Here is a 20,908-nt window from a genome sequence, read left to right on the forward strand (position 1 = left end):
ATATCACGTGCATTCAAGGCCTATTTATCAATATCCTAATCTTGAGTTTTTCCTTAATAAAATATATCCCTTTTTTGTTCAATCTATAAGTAACCCCTTTATATAGGACCCTTCTATATGTTAAAAATGTGTAAAGATGATATTTTAAAAATCTCTTATGTTGACTCCACATGACACATACATATATTTATGATTGACCTCCTCAGGAGTCTATGCATATACATATGCAAATACACATACACATAGACAGGGTGCACACTAGCATAGGTACACATATGTGTAGGATATGCAAACACACATATATACGCATAGGCTATGGACATTCATATATGTATATACATATGGATATGATATAAAAAAACGTATGTATATGCATGCATAGCCTATATAAATGTGTATGTATGTGCATAGCCATATACATACAAGCACACATAAGCACTACCCAATAACTTTATACTAACTACTTACCCCAAATCTAATATTTTGGATTTTCCCAAATACTTCACCAACTGTGCCACCATGTCACAATAGTAATCTCCTCGTAGTAGTACTATACAACTTAGGGATTAAATACTTTGCCACCCCCATCTAAACATATTTAACATCACACACATTAGCTCTACACATCCTCGCATATATCACCAAACTATCGTACAATGCCAACCAATGGTTTGCATACCCTCACCCAATCAACCATGGTCTAATAAACCATAAGTATGAAAAAACTAAACCAAACATCAAATTGAATATAGATACTCATTGATTTAGTAGCATGATGATGAGTTTCATCCTAAATACATAAGAAATCAACCTTTTTTTTATAAAAGACAATCAATCATCTCAATTAAAAACAAACATGTTAAGCATAATGAAAATATATGTGTTAATAATTCAATCAAACTATGCATTTAGTAAGTTGAGAACATCTTTAAACAAACATCAAATAGCCCATAATAAAAAACTTAGAGCAACACATGTGCACTATGATACTTTAGCATTATATATCTCAAGGCTAAATATGTTTAATACCACATAACAAACATGATAATACTTGTAGTAATATGCAACTTCAAATACCCTCAAGTAAACTAGAAAACATTGCATTGACATAGACAACAAACAATGTGTTTTCATAGTAGCAGCAACCTTGTAAATCCTCATTGTGAGAGGGCCACATACATTTGTGAACACAATAAAGCTAAGAGATTCACATTAAGAAACAAAGGCCTTGTAATCTTCAATTGCTAGCAAGTGTTCTCTCTATTATAAGTCATCTTCTAAGCTCTCTCTCTCTCTCTCTCTCTCTCTCTCTCTCTCTCTCTCTCTCTCTCTCTCTCTCTCTCTCTCTCTCTCTCTCTCTCTCTCTCTCTCTCTCTCTCTCTCTCTCTGTTTGAGTTTTATTTGAGTTTCATCTTTTCATTCAAAAGAGAAAGCTGTAAATAGTGTCTTCGGGTTTTAAAATAGATGGCATGCCTAATTATGCATGGATAAATTTAGCAAAATGCACATTTGAGTGTCTTTAAATCAATGCTTTTTAAAGCTTATTCCATACATTTTTACACATGAATTTACATGGTATTTTAGATGTGCCCACTAATGTGTGTCACACCTCTACATCGCTGCTCTAATTTTGTTGTACTGATTTTATAATACTTATCCTCAATTTTATTCAATGTGCATGCTTTCATTTGGTGTTACAATAAGGTTGGGATTTTTGGATCATCAGGATTCTATTCTTAGGTTGATTCTTGCTCCTGGATAGGGTTGAGTAGGGAGTGTGGATCCAAGTTCTATTGACTGATGTATATCACATCAACTAGAGAAAATGATTTCAAGAGGGCATTAGCTGCCAAGAATGCAACTTCCTCATCATCATCGAGGCCATCCACCATGTTTCTCATTTTTGTGACTACTAGTCAATAGACTATTGATGGAGGTAGAATTTTGTTTAAGAAGATTCAAATTTTATTGCGACCTCAATGAATGGTTAGCCAATACAATCCTAATTGTGATTGATCCATAGTTGCCACAAGCAAGGCCATCCAAGCAATAGATAGTAATCTTCACCTATGTGCTCCATCTTGAGTTCTATTAGGGAAATCAAGAATGGCACACTGCCAATCTCCATGAGAATTGATTAGATGATGCCTAGTTGCCACACTCTTTGTTCATTTGCCAATATTCTTTCTAGAAATGGGGATAGCTCCCAGTCCATTAACCCAAACTCTCTACAAGTGACCATAATGATATGTTAACTTGAGATCCACTATCCAATAGAACATTTTTCATCACCTAATTTTGAAATTCGAGAGAGATGACGAGAATGGTAGGGTCCAACAACAATTCTATTCGGATTGTATTGCACCATTCAAACTTTTTCTTCAAATGCGGTGTGCTGGAACTTTGGGCTCTCATAGAACACATTGATCCAGTTGGAACAAGTGATCCTTGAATGTTGGGACAAGGCTTAGTAGGCTTCCTATGGAAATAGTAATGGAAACTTGATCCCATGATGTCTAGGTGTCCAATTGGGTTGGAACCACTTGTGTGGAGGATGAAGCCTTGGCTTGGGAAATAAGCATCATGACTCCTACCTTGATGGTCATTTCTAGTCTTGAATGTGTTGTTTTTTAATCTAGAATCGGCTATAGTATTGCTATGGTATCGATGTTCCAATGGCTACATTATTCAAGTACTAGTAGGAGATGTGGATCTTTTAGTATTGTTGGTTTCTTTCCCATCCACGTAGTCACCTAGTGGCAATCTTTCTCCTATTTAGTCCAAAAAACTCCTATGGGTTTGTGATCCTTTGAATTCACATGATATAGAGGGTTTAGATATAGTGACTTAAGACTACTAGGGCCACGCCAAAAAATAGTCTAGGGTGATGCTAATTGGTTGGCTATGCCTCTCATCCTACATTACAAAGACCTACTATTCCCCATCTCACTACATACATTATACCAGCATATATAAGCATTGTGGGTAGTTGTATGGAAAATGCCCTACCATTAGTGATTTAAACCACATTCATCAGCCAAAGGACCTAGAGTACTACACTTGGTACACTAGAGAGCTTTAAGGAATTTTTTTGAGCACCCTCTCAGGGTTTTTAAGCCTTATATTTTCTCTTGGACTTAGTTGGCTTCTAGCATTCCTCTCCCTTAGAGCCCCCCTCCTCACTATTGCTTTCTTCCTCTAGGTTTGAATCTATATCAGAGTAACAAAGTGCCTCTTCAAAGGCATCTTCACCCGCTATGGTTGTCTAGTTGAATAAGTCAATAATCAAGGAAGTCATATTATAAATTAGGTCATTAAGCACATGACTTTAGTATTTAAGGTAATCAACAATAAATCTTTTCCATATTTTCTACTAGTCGAATCTACAAACAAAACCTTGTGTAAAATACTTACCAATTTGGTGGAGTATAATTGGAAAGAATGGGATACCAAGCTCTCAGTAATAACACTTCAAGCTTACCACACTTCCTTCAAAGTGGCTACTTGCCTTAGTCCATATGATCTTTCCTTCAACATTGAGGCAATTATACCTTTGGAATGTATAGTCCCCACACTTAGAATTGTTATCAAAGATCACCTTCTTCCCCTAGGAATCCCTCACATTTTGGCTAGAAAATCTAGCAAAACTAGAGGAGAATTAGATTTGGAGTTCCTACCTCCTATCAAAAGTCTCATCAAAGTAGAAACATCAAGTGGATCACCTCTCCATGATGCAAGTCTTTGAGTGTGAACAATTTATCATGGCCTTTGATACTCAAATGGGCATGCTTCCCAAAAAATTGAAAATGAGGTGGAGTGGCTCATTTTGGATCTTCCATACAGCCACCACTAATTATTTTTACCTTACTGATTTATAGGGAAATCTACTTATGTAACTTGTCAATGGATTTTTCTTGTGGCACTACTATGAAGATGGAGTGGTGTATTTCTTCCCACTTACTGTGGAGTGCCATATTGACCCCATTGTACTCGATTCCACATGAGTCTCCATGAGCTTCTCACCCAGTTTTGAATCTTTGATGATTGCAATAATCCAAATTGAAAATTATTCTGATATCACCAGTTATGGTGACGTGTCCCTTATTAATCACCCCTCATCATATCATTACATGAGCCTTATTACAAGCAATAGTATGATATATTGAGAGTGGCAAAACACTAGTTATTCCTCAGCCCTATCTATAATGATGTGGTAGACATGCATTAGACACATTCCAACCATCCACCCACCATGTATCCACCCCCTTAAAAGCAAAAAATTATTAGCCTTTCTCTTCATTGTGATTTTAATTTTCAATACTTTGTGCTCTCTATGCCCTCTCACACTTTTCGTTTCCATGCCACTACTCACCTCTCACTATCAAAGGCATTTCTCTCCTCTATCCTTCACCTCAATAGAATCCCTCATCTTAGCCTAGAGAGCGAGGAGACTGTCAACTCATGGGTGCATAGCCTATGCCATCTCGATTCCTTCCTTGCTCTTCCATGGGAGACAACCCTTATGCATCTTGATGTAGAGAATATCATACTTCAGCTGCACAAGGGCCTCCATGTTCACATCAATGACCAAAACTATGAGTTTACCCCTCAAAGTGTACAAGAGCAACTTCACCTCCCTATGGATGGTGTAGCAGAGGCCCTTGCTTGCTTCAAAATATAGAGATGGATGCATTAGCTCCATCTCTTTTTTTGGAAGCAAGCTCCATGGTTGACCACCACAAATCAAAGCTATTGGAGATACTTAAATGTTTCCTTGAAGATTTGTACCTATATGCCAAAGCATTCAACCTCTTGCACAATGTTTCATTTCTCTTCTTCCTATCCAAAATCCAACATCGCATGGGTATGCATTTTGCTAAAGCACCTTTGTATTGAGGGCAAGCATGTGGCCCAATGGTCCTCTAACACTGAATCCCTATGGGTGATGTGTGGCCAACACATTATGAGAAATATGAACTCTCTTTTTTGCCCCTTAAGGGGTTTCTCACCTCTCTCTCTCTAAAAAGAGATTCCAAAATAATATTAGAATAAGAGATCTTCTACAATCAAGAAAATCTCGTATTTGTATTTTCAAAATATTTCACCTATTATTTTATTCTCAAACTGTAGGATAAGGTCACTTTCTCTCAAAGTCCTCAAAACTTTAAAAAATTCAATTCTATTTTATGTAAAATTGGAGCGAATCATTATAATATATGACTCTTTAATGCCCTCATGACTTCTCAACATGAAAATATATTGGAATCATTCTCATTCTTGCTTCTTAAAAGGGCGAAAGTTAAAAAATGATATAAAAAGACGTACACATCATATTTTAAGATTATTTCCTAGAGACACCTTTTTGACTCAAGAGTTTCCTTGTAAATTTTTATCATTTTTTGACAAGTATATGCCTATTTTTGGGAATTTCTTCATTCCCTCTCAGAGCTGTAGTTTTGCCCAAAATTTTGTGTACTCTTCTCCTTCCCTCCACAATATGGTTTCTTGCATATGAATTCTTTTGAAGAAACACTTAGTACTATCTACAATACTCTCTACCCTGCTACAAGCGATCTACCTCTTCAGTACTATGGTATAAGATATCTTCCTCTTCAATACCCTACACTACAAGCAATCAAGTGATAATGGAGATATCTTTATTTTTTAATTCTCTGTGATGTTATTATTCCTCATAGTTGTTGTTTAATCCTTAAGTGTCAGTTTATAGAGAGAAAGAGGGGGGAGAGAGACAGAGGAAAAGAGGGAGAAGGGGGGGAAGAGAGAGGACTCTGTGAGATAAACTAAGAAAATAAGTGATAGAGTGACAGAGAGTAAATTAGGGTAGAAGATAAGATGTTATTATTGTTCTCCACTAGCCAAGCTTCTGTATAAATGTGTTTAAGTATCTTTGATGAATCTTTTGAGAGAGAGAGAGAGAGAGAGAGAGAGAGAGAGAGAGAGAGAGAGAGAGAGAGAGAGAGAGAGAGAGAGAGAGAGAGAGAGAGAGAGAGAGAGAGAGAGAGAGAGAATATTTTGGTTAGAACAAAAGATAAGATTGGATGTTGATAAGAGGTAGATTAAAAGCTAAGATTACAGGCAGATTAGGGGTTTATTAGGGTCTATCATGACTTCAACCAAGAGAAATAGACAATATCATATTGGTTAACAAAGAATACATATATTGTGAGATATTCACTTTCAATTGGAGGATGAATATGCACCAATACTCAAAAGAACTGTAGAAAGGGATGATGCAATAAGATACAGGATGCAATAAGAAATAAATGTAAGAAAAAAAAATGTGGACCTTTGGATTGATGGGTGCATTTATCCACCCGATCCAATCACTCAAAGGCCACCATTTGTAAAGTTTGTTTGTGAAGGCAATGAAGGATTGTATGGATACACATGCAGACTTGTCACACAAGGATTAGCTAGGGTTCATCAAGCCTTGACAAATATGCTGACAATATTACAAGGGAATATACAGTCTTTGATGGAAAATGATAGATTATTAGTTGAGAAGAATAGGGAGATCTAGAGCCTACAACAAGCAATGGTTGTCATTGAAGATGCTATGCAGGCTACACATGTGTAAAATATGGAGTTAGAATCTAAAGTTATGGACTTGGAGAAGGAGAATCGAAACATAAAGAGGAAGCTCACAAAAACATTCGAGATTGGGCCCATTTTAAAAACCAAAGAAGCACATTGGTGCATCTGATCAATTAAACCAATTCACCAATTAACCAAAGGAAGTGGACAATATCATAGATGGATATATGCTCAATTTGCTACAATGAGAAATATGTTCCCTCGTGCAGAGAATGATACTATTGCCAAAGTCCTAAGCAAGGATATGGTAAAAAATGCGTTGGAAAATCATAAATTCAAGGACATTGTAGATGATGTCACAAGTGAACATCTTAGGGATGTGAGCAACTTGTTTACTGCTATAGACGCTGAGGGATTATGTGATAAGGTGGGAATGAGTTCTGAGTCATATAGTATGCTCTATCAACAATTTTTCCCTGTTCTTTACACCATCTGATAGTGATAGTAAATTGAGCAGGTGAAAACAAGGAATTCATTGTTCATACTTTATAATAAATAATATTATAAACTTTAATGATATTTAAAAATTAGTAAAAATAACATTACATATCTCAATCGAGGTTATAAAATATTTACCATGTCACCCCTAATGGACGAATAGTTCCATTAGGTGGATGTAGTGTATGTAAGTCGTGGTTACATGTAATAGGTAGAGGTTAATATAGATTAAGAATGTTTTAGAAGTGATTGAAATATTTGCTAGTTCATATTTTTGAAAAGGTATAGGTGGAGGTTTTATTGTAGTGACTGAGAGAGTAACATAGCGAGGAGAATCACAGATATTATGTCTGATAGGATACAAACTCTATATCTACACGAGAGATAGAGACACATAGAGGGACAAAGTTTAAGAGATAGTGAAGATGAATTGAGATGTTGATGATTGATCAACATATGGAGAGGGGACATCAATGGACAAAATGCATGAGCCTCTTAGGAGCATAGATTGGTGCCAACTTCTAAGGTAACAATCTCATTCCTTTCAGCATAGTATCCTTTCTCGTGTATATTGAATAACAAATCTAGTGTAGCTATTACATATAAATTTTGGCTATTAAATTGACAATTTCATAGAAATTTTGGGTTTTGAAGAAGCTCCATATAATAAGGTAACAATTCTGAATATATCTAAAGGGGGGAGAGAGAGGGGGACAGGGAGGGAGGGAGGAAGGAAGGAAGGAAGGAAGAGAGTGAGTGAGTGAGTGAGTGATTATTTAGGCAGGAAAATTGAAAATCTTGTAGTATGTAAGAATGATTCTTTGAGGAAGGAAAAAAATAATGAATTTATGATAAATAAATGCAATTCTCTCTCAAAGATAGGTGCACCTTCCTTTTTATAAATGTAGTTCCAGCCTTGAAGAATTATATGTTGCCTATTTATCAATCATGACACATTCTCTAAAGCCTGATGAACAAATGTAAGTTGTTGACCTCTTCTTGACATGGCACCTCTATTTACACACTATATGAGTGGCTAACCTTGCCTTCTCATGAGGGCCTGTGATACAACTCAAATTTGAGCTACTCTCATAAGAAAACCTATATTTCTCAACTTATCTCATGAGCTTACTTCCTACTTGTATTCATTTTCAAAAAATTAATCCAATATCACATTATTTTGAAAAAAGTTTCTGAGACTACACAGATTGAGAAAACAAGCCCAATGCATCACACCTGTTGAGACCTAAAACGGGCCCGACACTAGCTCTATGGAACTAGCATGACCTCCACTACTCACCTAAAACCACCCCACATAGCCTCATGGCAATGATCATCTAAGGGGTACACTACCCTAGCTTCGAATACAAAAATTTAGGTTTGTACAAATTGTACTCTAACAGATAATCATTCCCTACACTCCTTAGTGGGAGTCCCTACACATATAAATGTTATACACCATGTAAGCACAAAAAAAGGAAGTGCCCATCGAGTAATTGCTGCAGCCCCACTACGGCTCTCCTATACCTCGAGGATTGGCCCCAAGATATGCCGTGTGAACACATAGAACACATTCGAAAAAAGCTCCACTCTTTTGATGAATTGATCCAAGAGATAACAAGTGGTCCTCATAGAATGTTTCCCCAAGGAACCAAACCTCTAACCCTATAGCTTAGGGTACTTGACACTCTCAAGCTAGGTCATCGTGGCGCATGAAAGCAATTGCTATAGATCTAGGATAATACCATATGGTGTGTGCAATGTAATTGAGTATGACTACCGTACTCAAACAAGCTTATTAACTAACAATAAGCATTGTGAAAGTGCAAAGATACTTCTCTCCATGCCTTTCTTCTAATCCATGATTGTTGTTTGCTGCTTAGAACTAGTACCAAGCATTCTCCTACTACTAGACCCTTTTATTTTTAAACAACGTACCTTATATATCGTGCATCATAAAAAATAAAAATTCACCATACTTTAAGCACTCAATAATCCCCTTCTTTCTCTTATTTAAAGTTATGTATTCGATGATAGGTTTAAGGCATGTTTTTTATGTATTTTTCTTTTACAAAAGCAATAAAAATCCACTTTAACATAGAGCTAAGACTGAACTAAGGCTAAACCTCATGATTCAGCTCTACCATACATTCACAAACACAAATCTTATTTTTTCCTATTTTTGGATGCAATAAACATATTTTTTCTATTTGTTCTTATTTTTTACTATTTATTTATAGAAAATTATTGATATGTACTGAATTAGTGATTTAGATTGATTGATCTTACTTAGAATGAATTTTTAATCATATTTCAATCCACATAGGAACGTTATAAGCACAACAAAATCTCAAAAATGCATAATTTTCCTTAAATCACAAAGTTATGGATTTTGTATGTTTATGTAAAAGAGTGGGAATAGACGGCTAGGACACAGGCTATCATAGGAATACCCAATTACACTGATGGGGTATATAAGGTGTTGAGAGACCCAATAAGGGCATTAGTTTTATCAATAATCAAGTCTCTTTTCTCCTTCCTTCGAGCTTCCATGTCTTCCCTCATCTTTCTCTCTCTTTTCATGCCTTTCTCTCTCTTTTGCAAGTTTTTCTCTCTCTACTTCTCTCATCTTCTTCCCCTTTCTCTCTCCTCTTTGCAGTCTCTTCCTTCTCTCCTTCTCTCTCCTAGGTCTCCTTCACTAGAGTTGGTATTAGAGCTTAGTTTTTAGATCCTTCATTTCTCTCTCCTACTTTTAGATTTAGTTCTCTCTTCAGTCTCAGGAAACCCTAATTTTCTCAGGTACACCAAGACAAGTACAACATTGAAGAGAACAGGAGTCAGGGAGTACTATAGAGATGGCAGCTTTCTTGGGAGTTTGAAAAGAGGTCTTCTCTTTCTTCCTTGTAAGCTCCCTCTTGGAGCTTCCATGGAGTACCAAGCCAAGATCATTTCATATCTCTTAGACCATGCTCCTCCCTTGCAAATGGGTGATGCCATGGATTTCTTCACTTCATCTTGAGCATATGGAGCACCTGACTACCACCCCATATCTTGCTGAAGCCCCAAGGCTGCCTCTGTAATTTCCTGCAAACTTCTACCCCACCATTACCATCCCACCAACATCTATGAATTGGTGGCGATGGCTCATCATCATTCTCTGAGGCTGCATTTTTAGTTTCTTTGGCTGATTCATCCACATGATCGCAAATGCTCGTGCGACCGTGCATATGCACTTCTTGTGCTATTTGGTGTTTTTGCTTGGTCTGTGGGTTGCTAGAAAATGAGATGTGGAATGTGATAAGCCTCTCTTTCTTGAAGCCTTGTATCCAGGTCACCTAACTCAGATGTGTTGTTCTTGACAATAGTGCACTCTTCAGCATTTTGGAAGTCTGATTCTGGCTTGAAGGATCAAATCCATGTGCTTGGAATAGGAGAGCCAAGTTTGGTATTGAATCATCCAACTCATAGATTTCAAGTCAAAATGCATCTACAAGACGTTGGGTAGCAACCAATATTGCTTTGGGATCAACATCAAGAGCAAGTTCCATTGTCCTAAGAAAATGCAGAGAAGAATGCATGACTCGTCTCGTGAGAGGGGAATCGCTCCGCAAGTGACGCATGCCTTCCATTATTGACTGTGGCTTGCCGTATGCACTAGTTGAGGGTGTGAAGGTCCCAAGAACATGGATACTCAGGCGTCGAGGTCTGTGTCACTTCCATGCCCACAGAGATCATCATCCGTGCCACCAAGACTCAGAATGTTCTCGGTGAGAAAGGACAGAGAATCAGACAACTGACTTCTGTAGCTCAAAAGAGGTTCAAGTTCCTTGAAGGAACAGTGGAGCTTTATGTTGAGAAGGTTAACAACGTTGGGCTTTGTGCGATTGCCCAAGTTGAGTCGTTGCGGTACAAGCTTTTGGGTGCTCTTTCCATTCGAAGGGCTTGCTATGGAGTATTGAGATTCATTATGGAAAGTGGTGCTAAGGGTTGCAATGTCATTGTCATTGGCAAACTCAGAGCTCAGAGAGCTAAGTCCATCAAGTTTAAGGATGGGTACATGATTGCATCTGGTCACTCAGTTAATCTCTACATTGATTCTTCTATTCTATACTTTAGAAGAGGTTCAATTTCCTTGAAGGAATTGTAGAGCTTTATGCTTAGAAGGTCAACAACCATGGGCTTTGTGCGATTGCCCAAGCTGAGTTGTTGTGGTACAAGCTTTTCGGTGGTCTTGCCATTCGAAGTGCTTGCTATGGAGTTTTGAGATTCATTATGGAAAGTGGTGCTAAGGGCTGCGATGTCATTGTCAGTGGAAAACTCAGAGCTCAGAGAGCTAAGTCCATGAAGTTTAAGGATGGGTACATGATTTCATCTGGTCACCCAGTTAATCTCTGCATTGATTCTACTATTCTGTAGTTCAAAAGAGGTTCAATTTCCCTGAAGGAACTATGGAGCTTTATGCTGAGAAGGTCCACAACCGTGGGCTTTGTGTGATTGCCCAAGCTGAGTCGTTGCAGTACAAGCTTTTGCATCGTCTTGCCATTCGAAGGGCCTACTATGGAGTTTTGAGATTCATTATGGTAAACCGTGCTAAGGGCTGCGATGTCATTGTCAGTGGAAAACTTAGAGCTGAGAGAGTTAGGTCAAAGAAGTTTAAGGATGGGTACATGATTACATCTAGTCACCTAGTTAATCTCTACATTGATTCTGTTGTTGGCCATGTTTTACTTAGAGAGAGAGTGTTGGGTATCAAGGTTAAGATTATGTTGGATTGGGATCTGAAGGGAAAACAAGGGCTTGCTATTCCTTTTCCTGACAATGTCACTATTCACACTCCAAAAGAAGAAGAAGAAGTTTTTGAAGAATGAATCAAAGCAGAGGAGAGAACAGCAGAGGGAGTGCAATGTCAGAGAGAAGAAGATGAGGCAAAGATCTGCCCTTCGGCTTCTCTGCCATTCGAGAAAGAAGCATAGGGAAGCCATGCTAAAGAACTAGAGAAAGAAGTAGAGAGCTGCAAGAGTGAAGAGCCAAAGATCCAGTTAGAGTTACTTTTGAAAAGAGGCCTTCTCTTTCTTCTTGTCATCTTTGTCTGCATTGTTGCCTTTTGGCTTAGCTCGACTGTTAAACAGTGCCCCTTTCCCTTCTTCTTAGAGAAATCATGGAACTAAGGATGTATGATAGAGAGGAGTGTGGCTGCCAGGTGAAGATAGGCCCATGGGCATCCCCAGGTCTATCAAGGTTGAGAGGTGTATTGATAGACCTCGATTGTTGCATATTGATGGATAGAACATGCCTAGAAGGATGGATGGTCCAGTTTTGTTATGCCCGTAGGGAAATCATGTTTTACAGATAATGGAAGGCCCTGGTTTATTGCACCCTGATGGTGCTAGCATTCTAAGCCCCCAAGGCCCTGGTATACTACACCCTGAAGGGGATCTCACTTTAATGATGATTGATGGTGCTGCTATGCTTCACCCTGAGGATGACAACAATTTGCAGAGAAGAGAAGGCCGTGATGTGCTTCACCCTGAAAATGTCAATGCTCTTAGGAGGATAGATGGTCATGGAATACTGTGACCTACTAGTGACAAGACTCTTAGGAGGGGCCTAGTATGCAAAAGTTAGATGCCAAAAATTTTGGCCGGTGGATGCCTAGACATGGCATCATTGTTCAGAAATGGTGGTAGCAAGAGGACTTGCCATGGCTGTCACGCACAGGGATTTTGAAGACCGGTCTAATTACTATGATGCCTTACTTGCAGAGCCAAATCAAGAGCTATGAAGTGAGACTTATAGCACGAGATCAGAGATCCCCGTGCACCTATGAATGCTCCTAGATCCACCCAAGAGGATCGTGAAGGTATGCTTGAAGAAGGTGCTCCTGAGACGGACTATTTTGCTATGCTTAAAGACACACTATGCCAATATGAGACCCATCATGCTGAGCGGCATTAAGAGCTGGAACAATGCCATGGGGAGATGGAAAACTGCCAAGATCAACGTCATAGCAAGATGAGGGCTAAGATGTATTTGCTCGTAGAGCGCATGGCACCCTCATCTCCACCCTCTCACCCTCCTTGGCTTAGCCCAAGGAACATGGTCCTCCTTGTGAGACTAACTGCCCTAAAGTTTTGACTCACGCTTTTCCTTGTGCGCCTTTCTCCCTTGTTTAGGACTCTTCTCCTTGTGCGTCTTTGTCTTCCGTTTCTCTTTGCCTTGGCCTTTGTCTTTGTCTTCTGCTTTAGCTTTTCTGGATTTTCCACCTTCGTTCATTTGAGGGTTAACATTACCCCCCTCCTAGACGAGTGCCACTCCCATGGCACTCACTGTCATAGGTAGTAGGCTGTAACATGCACGGAAGATGTGGGGGAAAAGGACGCCTGTGGTTTCCGTGGAGGAGTGTTGGTGGTGGTGTGGAAAAAGGTCCTGGGGGCCTGTTGGTGGCCAAGGTGGCTGGTGGAAGGGTGTTGGAGTTGGCGGTAGGGCTATTCTGTGTTGGGGATTGCATTGATGGCCAACACGTGTTGGTTTGTTGGGGATTCTGCACATGACGATTCTTTGTGGCTTGTCTGATGGTAAGGGATGAGCATTCACAGTTGGGTGTTGATGAAGAGCGTGTGAAATTTTGTTGGAGGCTTCAATACCTGCAAGTTGAAAACCTCTCGTGTGGTCTCTCCCTAAGGGGTAGTGCTAGTCTTCTTATCATGCACAAGACATATTTGATTATTTTGGGAGACAAGTCAAACTCTAAGCAAGCTGAGAGTATTGTCCTGCACTTGAGGACCCAAACTGTGTATATACTTTGGTGCAGATATTATGTAAGTACCCGTGCATACTTAGATATTACGTAGTTAGAAAACCGTGGGCTAGTTTCTCGTAACAATGTGTGGATGAAACAAAGTTGTCCATGTTGAGAAGTACATGTGAAGGTATATGAGACATCCTTTGCATTGTGACTGCACGACGTAGCATAATTGAATACAGGGACACCACACTTTCGGTAGTTGGAAGCTATTGGACTTGCTTGATGAGGACGGTGTACATTTCATGGTCAATCTTGCGGTGCTTACCACAATTTATTGCAATGGTATTAAGGTAGAGTGTAAGAGAGAATTGTGCAAGTGGGTTAGGGTGACAGGTCTAACCATAGGCGAGACAAGCTCCCTAGGTATGTCCTGCCCTTGATGTGCCCTGAACAATTGTGGGTGATGCTAAAGGGCTAGGGAACTAGGGACGGAGCCAATCGATCAAGGTCACTGGACGTACCTAATTTGAGGACCCCTAGGTGCTGTGCTGTGATTGTGGGTGCTTCTTTTCGTTCATTTCTTTTCTTTGTTTTTTGTTTTTTTTCCTTTTTCTTCTCTCTTTTTTCTCTTTTTTTTGTTTTCTTTTTTGTTTCTTTTTCTTGTGCTTTTTTCTTGCTTTCTTTCTCTTCTCCTCTTTTTTTTTTTGACTTGCTTGAGTACAACCATTGCAATATGTTGAGGCTATCAGCCTTTCAGTGGGTTGGAAAATGTCAAGCTTCGAAGGCTTAAGAAATGGATATTACAGTGATGATTGTGCCCTAGCCTCATTGTTAGAGAAGCAGTTGTTGAGATGGGGAGATACACTTGAGATATTGCAAACCTCCTTACGACACACGCGATGTGGTACAATTGAGGTAACGACTGCCATGAGCCAACAATAGAGCTTGACCCAGAAAGAGTGTATTCCATGAATATGCTTTGGGCTATGCGATGTCGGCAATGGTGATTTTTTCTTTTGGCAGCGTGGCTTTGTCACGGCTCTTTGTGGGGTTGATGGTCTTGTGGTGATTGGGCATTGAACACTTTCGCACAAGGACCTGTATTATCCTGCATCCACTTGTCACTTAGTGAGAGTATATGCTCGCTTGTGTTAAGTGCATCGAATCAAATGCAATCATGATAAGACATAATTTTTCAAAATTCTATGATGTCTATTGGGATGCCTATTTCATTGCTTGTTAAGGTCGCATTCATTAACAAGAAGTAACGGGAATGTGTATAAGTGGGGATCTTGCCCCTTTACTCATCAAAAAACAAAATGTTCTGGCATGCTGACTTGTCAAGCTACTTGTACATCATAGGGATTTAGTCGATAGGTACAAGGCGGGGTGAGTCCGGTTGGCTAGGCCATTGGGGCGGTGCTAGTGCAAGGCTCCCGTGAGGCTAGGTAGGGAACATGTCGGCCGGGACATGAATGGTGTAGTCCCGGGCCACTAGCGTTTCCAGAATGTCTTTAAAAAATTCATTAAATTCTGCCCTATCCCTGGCCGCCTTGTCACTTCATGAGCACCTGGTGCCCGAGCGTGCGTTGGGGGTCTGTGCAATTGGCGTTGCCACATTTTGTGTGCCTCCCTGAGCGTCCACTCCCTTGGCCCATGGATTCTTTGGCCTTCATCCGGGGCGGTGTCACTTGGGGCCGCGTTTCTTGGCGTACCTTTTAAGAGTGGGCATGTAGCGCACCGACGGAGGGGCCTATGCTGCATGTTCCCGTCGATTGCAAAGAGCATCCTTGCAAGCTAGCTGCCCTTGGTTCTCCATGTTTTCCTCGCGGGGGGACTGTAAGATGCGAATCAAGGATTAGGATTTGTTACATGATAAGACCATTCATATGTAAGGGATTATAGTGCGGGTTATCAAGCGCATAGGACAAGAAGGGGAGGGGTGGGGCATGCAGTGTTGTTGTAGAGGGATGGCCCCCGTGATTTATATTTAGCCTCCTTCCATTAGCAGATCTTGGTTTACGCCGAGTTACATCAATTGGCGGTCATGGACTTAGGCAGGGCTCCTCCTCGGAAGGATAGACCAGAAAGGGGGAAAGGTGTATAGAAAGGGACGGTACCCCATCTACACCATCAAAGTCGTTGGTCAAGGCTTCCTATGGCAGTAATGAGGGTTCCATGCCCTTCACTTGGAGGTGGGAATGGTCACATGACTTTTAAAAGTGTGATGATAGGAGGACGTGAGGAGCTTAGCCTGTCAAACCCAACTCTTCTCCCTGCGCTTCACTCTCATTGCTTGTGTGTGTTGATAGTATCTATACAAGGTGACACAAAAATCATTGTTTATATATACATCTATATATATATACATATACGAATCCATGTCACCTCACGAGGATAGAAACCAATTGTAGAGCTCAGGATTGTACTGGAGCGTGGCACACGCATCTAGTATTCGTGGCAGCTTACTCAATACCAATAGATATTTTGCCACATGGAGTAGCATGGAACCTTGTCTGAGTCTACTGGCAATATGTAACTCCTCCTCAATGAGAACCTTATCAAAGAGAGCGTTCTCTTGGCTAGTTCCAGCTAAGTCCGTACCCCGAATGGCAGTCAGCACTCGAAGGGAAGTTGGTGCCACATAGGTTGGGTCCCTTTGGGATTGCCATTTGGCCAATCGCTCCTCAAAGACTGTCATGATTTGAGCCCCTAATTCGGCCATTACAACGCGGATTTTGCACCAACCCTGCTCAAATTGACTCTGGCCTGATGATAGTCGCTTTAGTTGCTCTATGTCTACGAGATTCGGTCGACAGAGCTCTTCATTAAACGTGACGGTTAAGTGCAGTTCGTCACCCTCCTCGTTAGAGATGAGTCGCATGCATTGATGCAGGAGCCTGCCGTAGTGCTCGTTAAGATGTTCTTGCTCTTCCCAAGATAGAGGAAAGGGCAAGTAATCTCTGAGCTGCTCCTTGGGGATTGTGCCCATATCCACAAGGACGTAGACACATGCGACCACTTTGAGCTTAGCATCCAACTCAGTTAAGCATTCTGTGACACTTCTATGTTCAATGAGGGCTTGCTCAGTTGCTATTTCATGCAAGGTTCTAGAAGTTTGCCTAGGCCTTAGCATAGCTGGTGGCTCAGGCCTAGATGAGCAAGTTTGGTCAACGCTAGGATTTCTTATGCTCTTGGGGTTCTCATGTTTCTCCTGAGGTTTTGCTGCTATTTTGTCATGGTTCTTCTCGGATGTGACTGGTATAGATTTGTCACCCTATTATGATGACATTGTATCCACCCTTGATTGGTCAATGTGAGTTCCATTGTTGGTGGATTGAGTGTTGCAAGCAACTATTGATGGTAACAGCTGCTTTGATTTTTTAGAGCACAGGGATGTGTCTGAGGTTTCACGGCTATTAGGAGAGGCATCAATGGGCTCACTGGTGGTTGGACTTGATGCTTTATTCCCCAACTCTCCAGCGCTCTTGGTGTTAATGTTCTTGGGATCCACAATCACCTGTGATTGTTGTTGTCTTCGTTGTTTTCTCCTCTTTTTCTTGGTCAGTGAAGGTGCATCTCTCAATGACTCAGGACCCTGGACTAGATCAACTGTTGATGTGCTTGCTTGGGCCTCAGCATTCTCTTTCTCTAGTGTGTCTTTATGGGACATGGCCATGGCCTGCTGATAAGCCTCGCTAGGTTGTGAGGGTACAACTGTCTCCCTTTTGGGAGAGTCTAGCTTTTCAGCCAACTCCCTTATGTTTAACTCCTCTAGCCTAGGCTTTAGGCACTTTGAAAGTGCTGGAGTTGTCGAGGAAGTTGGTTGTGACACCTCCTCCATAGGTAAACTTCTAAGGACATGTTCCACAAGGGGCATTGTCATGGCCAAGGGCTGTGACTGCTGTGATCCTTGATTGAAAGTAGTAGCAGCTAGTTTAGTGGGCTGGCTACCCTTGGTGGATTGCGGTGTCAAGTCCCTAGGGCAATTAGAAATGGTTGTGTCTTTTGTTGACCTTTGAACACTCATCTGTGTAGATCAAACATGAGTTGATCTAGTCACATTAGGTGGCTCAAGCATATCCTTGGGTCGAGAGCTATAGATGGAGTCATGTCCCACCTCTTGGACGGTTGGAAGCTTAGATGGAGATAGAGATTGGAATTGAGCAGTCGCCATCGACGACAGCTGTTGTGCTTCCTGTGTCAATTTGGAAAAAGAGGATGTAGGAGATCTAGGACTCTTAGGTGGACTTGGCACTGGCCGAATGATTTGCTCGAGGCTATTAGACGATTGTGCCATTTGCTTTGTTGAGCGATCAGCCTTGCCCTGAGCAATGTTGTGCCTATGATGCTTGTTATCCTCTTGGAAAATCAAAAGCTCTTTAGGCACTAATGGCTTTTGTGCACGCTCAATGGCTACATATGACATCTGCTTATTAAGCATGCTAGGTTGTCGCTCTTTCTTTTGAACACTCATGTTTGGTTTCTTTCCTCGAGACCTAGAGTCTCTCTTAGATTTCCTCCTATGCTTCATTGATTTTGATGCACTCTGGCCTTCAGCTGATGGAGGCAGTTTAGAAAGGGATTTTGGTACCCAAATCCATCGGTTACCCACGTAGTACCCTTGAGCACGTAGCAATGCTTTGGATATCCATCGTGGTGTTGTGCTAGCTCTCCATCGATGCTTGCGTCTATAAGGCTTGGGCTTCTTTTGAGGTCTTCTACGATATTTGTAAGTCTAAAGCCTGTCCTTGGCATTGTCTCTTGACCTCCTTTCAGGCCTGGCCTCACTCACTGGTTCTCGTTGTTCGACCTTTGCTTGTATCAGTTTTTTCAACAAGTCCTTGCTCTCGTTAGTAGGCTTGACTATTACATCAGCACCTTCCTTGCCTTTCCCTTGAGGTTTGATGAGGTCACCCTTGCTAAAGGTTGTGACTATCCTCACACCCGGTAGTGTTAGGTGTATCCGCTATGCTACATAGTCGGCCTCACACTTGGTCGCCCTTTTGAAGGGTCTACCTAGGAGGGTTTCTTTCCCGCAGCTAGCACTATTTGGAGGAACATGAAATAGGATAGGCAAGCTTTCCATTTCAATTTTCACAAGGATTTTTCACTTCCCTATGAGTGCTTGTGGATGTCCCCCATAAGGGCTAAGAGTTGCACTAGTCAGTGTGAGCTCTGGCTGGCCTAGTAGGGTCCATGTTTCATAGGTCAAGATATTAAAATCTGTTACTTCATCAATTAGAGCATCGATAGTATGCTCTCTTTTCGCGATGAGCTTGACCCTAAGATAAGCAGGTGGTACTATGTCTTCATCTTCCGGGTCCTAGCTTGTTAATTTAAGCCTTCTGACAGATGCCCTTGAGTCCCCACTTGCGTGACCAGACGTGGATTCTCCACCAATGTCTTGGGTCATCTGTGTGGTGTTATTCAAGGTACATCTCTCGTCAAGAGTGTCATGTCTAGTCATCTTCGCATTTGTAGCTTGCTGAAGTTGCATTTTGCTCTGACTAGACACGGTCTGAACACAATGTCTTTGTGTTCTCATGGCGTGGCCCTTTTGCCCTTGATGGCTAGTTTGGCCTAACAATAATCTAGGGTCTCTATTTCTCTCTGTTTGGGTATGGGCTTTTGGTTGCTCTTTTGCAAGTGAGGTTCCATACTCGTGTAGCGCTATTACTACACTAGGGTTCAATTTGGAGGACCTGTCACTGCACGCGTTTTCTCTCCAACCTACTTGGGGGAGGTGCGGAGGGGGTAGAGCCCCCTCTGCGGGTGTCCACGAGGGGTAGTTCCCCTCGGCCCACAAGGCTGTTATGGTAAAAGCCATGCACAACTTGGAGGACCGTTTATAGCCAATTTTGAACCACTTACTCTTAGTTTGAGGCCGGTAATGGATCTATGATATGGTTTCGGCTCTACATGGTTTCTCGGTTAATTTCATTGCCTTCAGGTTAAAATTTGAGAAAATCTAAATTTGGTCTAACAGGTCCAAATTGCAGGGTCCGAGTGGGTCACTCGGACGGGCCGAGGCGCATGGGCCGAGGGCTAAGTTCGAACAATTCGGACGAATTCGGACACGGTCACTCGGGCGGGCCGAGGCACTTGGGCCGAGGGCCGAATGTGAGAATTGGCCGAGGGCCGAATTTGAGTCTCGGACAGGCTTTTCCTCGAACGGTTCGACGCCAACTAGGGTTTGGCCAAGTGGACCGGGTGGTCCGAGGGCCGAGTCTGGGCCTCGGACCAGAGTCGACGTGACTCGGACGCGCCGAATGCCACACGTGTTTTTTCACCGAAGCTCGCAAAATTTGTCGTGCAAGGCGCTAGGGGTCTTCCCCCTTGTCGAGCAACTCCAGATTGGTCCTACTACTATAGGGGGAGGTCTAGAATTACCTAGGCTAGCCAAAGATCTCCCTGATGCCAAGATTGAAGCGGATTTCCTCGCCAAGCTTTCCTCTTCTCTCCTACTCTCCTGAAACCCTGCAATGCACACAGTGGCCTTTCTTGCCACTTCTGGCCCTTATACCCTCTTCCAGGTATGGTATTGGCACCCCCAATAACTCACTTACCAACCTTAGACATCACAAGTAAGTTTTTTACCCCTTTTGCATGATTCTTGCCCTATTTTTGCCCTGTTTTGCAACAGTAACCCTAATGCTTATTTTCTTTGTTTTTCTTTGTTTTCTCCTACTCTAATGCATCCAAATCACAAAGTAAATACCTACACTACTCCATCTCACAACATAAATCTCAAGAAAAACAACAAACCTACTTGCCAAGGAGATCAAATACCATCTTCAACCCCCTCGCTTCCTACCTATCTCAAGCACCGGTTCGGGGGAAACCCTACTCCAATGTTCGATTCGAAGTGCGCAAGTGCTCAAGGCTTGAATCCGTTGGTCCCGGCAAATGGAACCAAAATGTGGGAGCTTTCGCTCAACTGTCAAGACCCACGGACCGCTTATTGTTTCAAGCATTCCAAGCCGAGCACTAATGGCTACCTCTCACATAACCGACGCGCCATCCATATCTACAGGTGTAGTGAGCTTACCTCCGTGCTGTTCGAGTTACCTCCTCTCCCGCGCACTCCGGTAGCTCCACGATCTAAGT

At 41.5% G+C, this 20,908-nt stretch overlaps 2 pseudogenes; both read left to right on the forward strand.

Moving 5' to 3' along the window:
- Positions 1-8,001: 8,001 nt before the first annotated feature.
- LOC148022713 (small ribosomal subunit protein uS3y pseudogene) lies at positions 8,002-11,469 on the forward strand (annotated as a pseudogene).
- A 32-nt stretch (positions 11,470-11,501) lies between these two features.
- Positions 11,502-11,921, forward strand: LOC148022714 (small ribosomal subunit protein uS3y pseudogene; annotated as a pseudogene).
- The last annotated feature ends 8,987 nt before the right edge of the window (positions 11,922-20,908 follow it).

The sequence above is a fragment of the Lygodium microphyllum genome, chromosome 16, assembly GCF_053477565.2.
Source record: "Lygodium microphyllum isolate KBCC chromosome 16, Lygodium_microphyllum_v1.1.10, whole genome shotgun sequence".
In the NCBI taxonomy this organism is placed as follows: domain Eukaryota; kingdom Viridiplantae; phylum Streptophyta; class Polypodiopsida; order Schizaeales; family Lygodiaceae; genus Lygodium; species Lygodium microphyllum.